The sequence below is a fragment of the Pinus tabuliformis genome, chromosome 4_2, assembly GCF_031772625.1.
Source record: "Pinus tabuliformis cultivar Carrire ecotype Pingquan chromosome 4_2, CPIR1, whole genome shotgun sequence".
Taxonomy (NCBI): Eukaryota; Viridiplantae; Streptophyta; class Pinopsida; order Pinales; family Pinaceae; genus Pinus; species Pinus tabuliformis.
This window is the reverse complement of record NC_142304.1, coordinates 266,375,279-266,381,278: the sequence shown is the minus strand read 5'-3', so window position 1 is coordinate 266,381,278 and position 6,000 is coordinate 266,375,279.

The window sequence follows — 6,000 nt, the reverse complement described above, 5'->3', positions numbered from 1 at the left end:
ACATTCATAGCTCTCATCCATAAAGTCGATAAACATTCCACCTTCGATGACTTCAGGCCTTTATCCTTATGTAAGTTGCAAAAATAATTGCCAACCGCCTAAGGCCCATCCTGTCCTCACACATCTCCCCTGAACAGTTCGCTTTCTTACAGAACAGACAGATACACGAGGCGATTGGCACTACTCAGGAACTACTTCACTCTGTTCAAATCAAAAAATTAAAATATATGATCTTGAAAATAGACCTATCCAAAGCTTTCGATAGAGTCAACTAGCTATACATCCGAATCTTGTTAACTCATTTGGGCTTCCCCTATACCTTCATTAAGTGGATCATGTTGTATCACCAATTTTTCCTATAGTGTGCTCATCAATGGTTCAGCATCTCCTTTTTTCCATGCAGAATGAGGGTTAAGGCAGGGATGCCCTCTATCCCCTCTTCTCTTTCTACTCATAATGGAGGGTCTTAGTAGAATCATTGGAGAGGATCATAGGCAAGGGTGAATCCTGGGAATCAAAATCACTAATACTTTCATATTGATCCATTTTCTCTTTGTTGATGATGTCCTCGTATTCCTAAATGGAGGTATAGGTGATCTCACATCTCCTCACAATTCTTTGTGTACATTCCAAAAGGCCATGGGTATGGTGGTGAATGAGGCAAAATCCACTATCACAGTTACAGGATGCTCTCAATATGAAATACAATATGCACTTGGGAGATTTGCCTTTGTTGTTCTGACACTTGAAGAAGGACTAAGGTACCTTGGCTACTGGTTAAAACCACACGGGTATAAAATAGCATATTGGACATGGCTAATTACCAAGGTAGAAAAGCAAAAAAGAATATGGGACCATAAATACCTATCCAGAGCAGGTAGGTTGGTTCTAATCAAGGTTGTTTTGGAAGCAATGCCCATATGCTAGATGTTGTTGGCATGGATCCTTAGAGGAATTCTGGCTCGACTGCAAAACATTTGTTGCCAATTTTTATGGAAGGGGAAATAGCCTGGGAGAGTCTTCACATGGGAAAAATGGGAACCCCTTGCACTGCCCAAGTGATGGGGAGGTTGGGGGATTAAGAGACTAGATATCTTCTCCAAAGCCTTGGTAGTGAAATTAGGATGGAAACTGCTCAATAATCATAGCTTATGGACTAAGGTGGTTGTCTCCAAATACATAACCCTTTCCAACCCACTTGATTGGATTAGACAGATTCATAAGAATTCTACTAACATATCCATCATATGGAAGGATGTTATAAACACCATGGACCTTATACGAAATGGACTGACATGGAGAATCCAGTCTGGAGCACAGGTGCACATAGGAGAAGACCCCTAGGTCGGTTGCAGAAATGCTCATAGGTTGTTTGTGGAGCTGAAAACATATCTTTCTGATCAAGGTATCATGCATATCTACCACATTATTGATGATGCCCAATCCACATTGTTTCAACAAGCCTGGAAATCAGGACCCTTACTTAATATACCTTCGTGCTGGCATCAGGAGTGGCGAGACTACATACAGGCTTTAACTGACACCCACATTAGAATTACAGAAGGGGATGACGAACTTATCTAGGCTTTCGCCAAACACGGCACATATACACCCAAGATAGGATATCAGGTGTTGATGGAACTCTTTAAGCCACAAGTTACTGAGTCGTGGTGGAATCTTATGTGGAAGTTAAAGACAGTGTTATCACTCAGATTTTCCTTGAAGTTGTTGGAAGACGAAAGGGGTCTGAGGTAACCACAAACCAACTTTTAGATACAAAATCTAGCCAATCTGTATCCAGAGAGGACTCCCTCTTTATGATTTAGCTTGGTTTTGAAAGATATTAGGCTAGTTGTGAAGTTTAGGAGTTTTGTTTGAGTTTGGGTGGTGAGATTCAGTAGCAGAGGGGTAAGACTGAGTAATTTAGGCCATTGGGCCAATGGAGTCAAAGAAGATGGCTTAACTAGACTTGGTTTCTTAACAAAATATGGTTTCACAGGGCAAGATGGTCAAACAGGGAACAAATGCCAACTTGAGATAAATGGAATGCATTTAAAATGGGTGAAGGTCAGTTAAGAATCCTTCAGCACATTTAAAGAGGGAACTTGAATGATTACTACTAAAGAGCAGTCAAGAATTCTTTAATAAATAATCAAAATGAATGAACTAGAAAATAGGAGCAATTAAGATTTCACTGTTTATACTAATTCAAAAGAAAACATGGAGAACAATAACGATTGAAAACAGAGTGCAATCAAGCATATTCTGAATTAATCTTTTTCGTTTATCATTTAGATGTGAAACATGGATGATATAATAAACAAGGAAAACTTTAAAACATAAGGTATAGAGGACTTATTGATTCGGTGTTTGCTTCAAGAAATCTGTGAAAATTCCTTTGCGTCAATTCTTTATCCAGCAATCCATACAAAGTTTGGTCCAATCAGCACTTTATTCCAAAATAATCAATATTACAGCAATGTCTAAGAATCCACCCTCAATACTCCAATTGAGGGGGTATTTATACAAAACATTTTACAATGAAATATCTCATAACACAGTGAGATATAAACTGGGGTGATTAATCATATCCTTCAAGAAAATAGGGCTAGAAGACCTCGTAGATGACATATAAGGCAACCAAATGGTTTTCTGTCCCTATTTCTGAGAATGTACTAGAGTTAGGCCCTATGATTTGGCCTCTTGCTATCCTTGGTGTAATTATGTGCTGGCTGCTCTATTTTGACCTTCCTACTGATACACTTTACCTACATCTGATACTCTTTATATGTTGTTCTCTTTTCATTCTCTTTATCTTCATTGACTGTAGTAAAAAATCAAAATTTACCTTTTACTAAGGACAAATTTACAAAATTTCCAACATGTCTTCCAACCATTTTTGTTCTAGCAATCTGTGTTTCTGAAGCTTTCTGAGGGTTTCATTTGTTTCTGTATACCTGAAAAATGTAGGCTGGATTGGGAACAAGTTCTTTATCTCATGCTCAACATAGAATAAGTTCTCTAAGTTGTCATACAGAACTCGGCCTTTGGGGAGTGCTTTTATTCCTGATGCACTTGTTGATGGACTAGCTCGATTGCCAGCATACTTATTCAATTTGTCTACATGATCTATATGCTTCATTAATTTGTCATTAATCACCAAAGGACTTGGTAGCCCTTTATTCTGCAAAATAGTGAACTTCTCCATAAAAGAATTAATTTCCACTTGCATATCTTGACATCTTCTCTCTAAATTCTGCATCAAAGTTTTCTTGGTTAGCACCCTTTTGATTTCCAAAATGGTGTTTGTCCTGTCTAGGATGCCAAGTTCTTCCAGTTGTTCCTTATTTCTGTTACTCAAAAAATGTATGAGCCGGTTGGCTTGATCAGGCATTTGTCCTAACAGAGCTTTTGTCTTTTGAATCTCTCCCTGTGCTACTTTTACTAGATCAAACTATTCATTGATCACTTGGATGGATGGCCAAACATCATTTATGGATTTGGTGATGTTGGCCCAAAGAATTCTCTTGATTTATGTCAGAGGCTTGTCAAATGTAAGATCCTTCTCCAATGATTTTATTTTGTTTTCTAACATTTTAATCTCTCTTGTTTTTTCTACAACATTTACCTTTGAGAGATCATAGCTTCGTTTCATTTTGGCATATTGCTACTTTAGCTTATTTAGTTTTGAAACTTGTAGTTTCAGGCCTTCCATTGATCTTATTAGCTCTTTTGTGCTACAAATTAGCAGTACTGCCATGTGCTACACTTGTGTTCCTGTTATTGTTGTACCTGTAACTGCCTCTATTGTGACTACTAGAATATTTGGTGCCAATGCTTCTCCAAGAGTTGATGGGACTGCTGTTGATACTACTGGGATTACATTGGGAGGCTGGGAGGTCGACTCTCCATGCTTGTCCTTCAATGCCTTTTCAAGTGCTTGTTCAGTATCATTCAGTCTTTCATTAAGCTTTAATAGCAAATCCATCATTTCTTCTTCAAATTTTTGATTTATAACCTCATCAGTCTGTGGGTGCCTTGAAGGTGGCAGTTTTAGTTGCTTCCTTAGGGCAGCAATATCTTTATCTTTCTTTTTGATTAGTGCTTCTACACCTTTCACATTTTTGGGATCATGTCCCAATCCAATAATTATTTCTTCCAAAGACTTTATTCTGTTATCTTTGGCTTGAGAGGAGGCCTTTTCTAAGTGTAGTTGAGCAGTAGTGTTGTCCAAAGAATTTTGTAGCCTATGGGCCATCATTGCCTTGCCAGTCAAGGTTGAGTAAATAATTTCTCTCATTTGCTTATGCAACTCAATTTGATCCAAAGGATGAATATCCTTTGCCATGACTTCAATGTTTGTTCTGATATAATCTACTGCTGATGTAGGTTGCTGTACCTTGGGCTTGAAATAGCTCATTATCATCTTGCCTTCTTTGATGTCATAGGCTGACATCAATCTCTGTTGATTTGTAGGAGCCATTTTCAAATATCTGTTATAAACCTGCATCCTCAATGGATCATTCTTGAATTTTATTTCTGTGAATGTTTTCTTGATGTCTGAGGCATCAGTCCCTGGTGGCTTGGAAGAAGATATCTCTACGCTTTTCTACCTCTCTAGCTCTTGCCTCTGAAAGCTAGTGGCTGTTCCTATTGTTGGGAAAGTTTGCTGGCTTTCCACTCTTTATTCCCTCTGACTATCTGTATTTTCTTCTACAAATTCCTCCTCTGAAAGGGGATTTAATCTCTGTCTCTTTGTTCCAGGCTGCCCTGATGGTTCACTGGCAGGGGTAGTTTTTTCCCGGTCTCTCTTTTTGTTTCTTTCCTCATTTACAGGAGTTTGCAGAATTGGAGGATCTCCTATATTGACCTGAGTGGGGGGAGTCTATATTTGAGCCTATTCTCTAGAAGTTTCAGGCTGCTTGGACATTGTAGGTTGTTCAGTGTGTTGAAAGCTAGTCTCTAATTCTTTGCCCTTTGATGACCCTGTAGCTAGTATACTTGTTTCCTGTGAAGGTTGCTGAGAGGTTCTAGCACTAGAGGCACAAACTCCTGACATTTGAGATAACTTAAATGATGCCTACCCAAAAGAATCCAAGTCAAGGGTTTTCTCAAGATCTCTCATAACTTTCTCAAAATTGACCTGTTCACTATCATGCTCTACTAGGGTACCTTCCCTTCATTCATCCATATTTGCATATTTTTCAATTTCTGGAATTCTATGGTGAATATAATGGGGCAACCTATTCTTCATTCTCCTATCACATATAAAACTGTTAGGATCATATGGTTTCCACTCAAAACTCTTTTGTAACTTAAGTTGCTCTTCTAGAATTTTTCTGCTTCTTTCCATGCTTCCCTAGTATTGCAGACAAAAGGGGCTAGCTGGTTCTTGATTCTAAGCTGAGCTTTCTTCTTGGCATTACAAAAATGGACTAGGTCTGCATTTATCATTTGCCTTAAAATATTCCAATGCAAAGAGTCTCATTGGAACATATTTTGGCAGCTTAAAAGGGCAGAGTTCACATCCATAAATTCTGATTTTTGTGTGATTCTTATATAGGTACCAGTCACCTTTCCTGTACTGCTTAGAAAGCTGGAGGATTTTCTTCATATCACCACTTATCCTAGGAGGAGAAACTCCTACTAGTAAAGTGGTTGCTGGATAGACAAATAGGTCAATGAACTCATTGTAGGTGTAAGAGGTATCAAGGGATCTATGGAAAATGGGGCTCTAGAAAATGCTAGACCTTGGATTGCCTCTAGTATCAAGTTTCTTGACAGGGAAAGGGAAGCTATCTAACTGATAATAAAATATAAGATGATAGATGAAAGTAGTGTATTTGAAGACTCCTTCATTGTCCAGTCTTATGAATTGGTCATGAATTTTGTTGGCAATATAAGAGGCATAATCATATTTAATAGCAGGGGGTTGTCCAAGAGTAAAAATAGACAATAATACCAAGGCTATTTCATCAACGTATTCTCTGGAGTTGAATC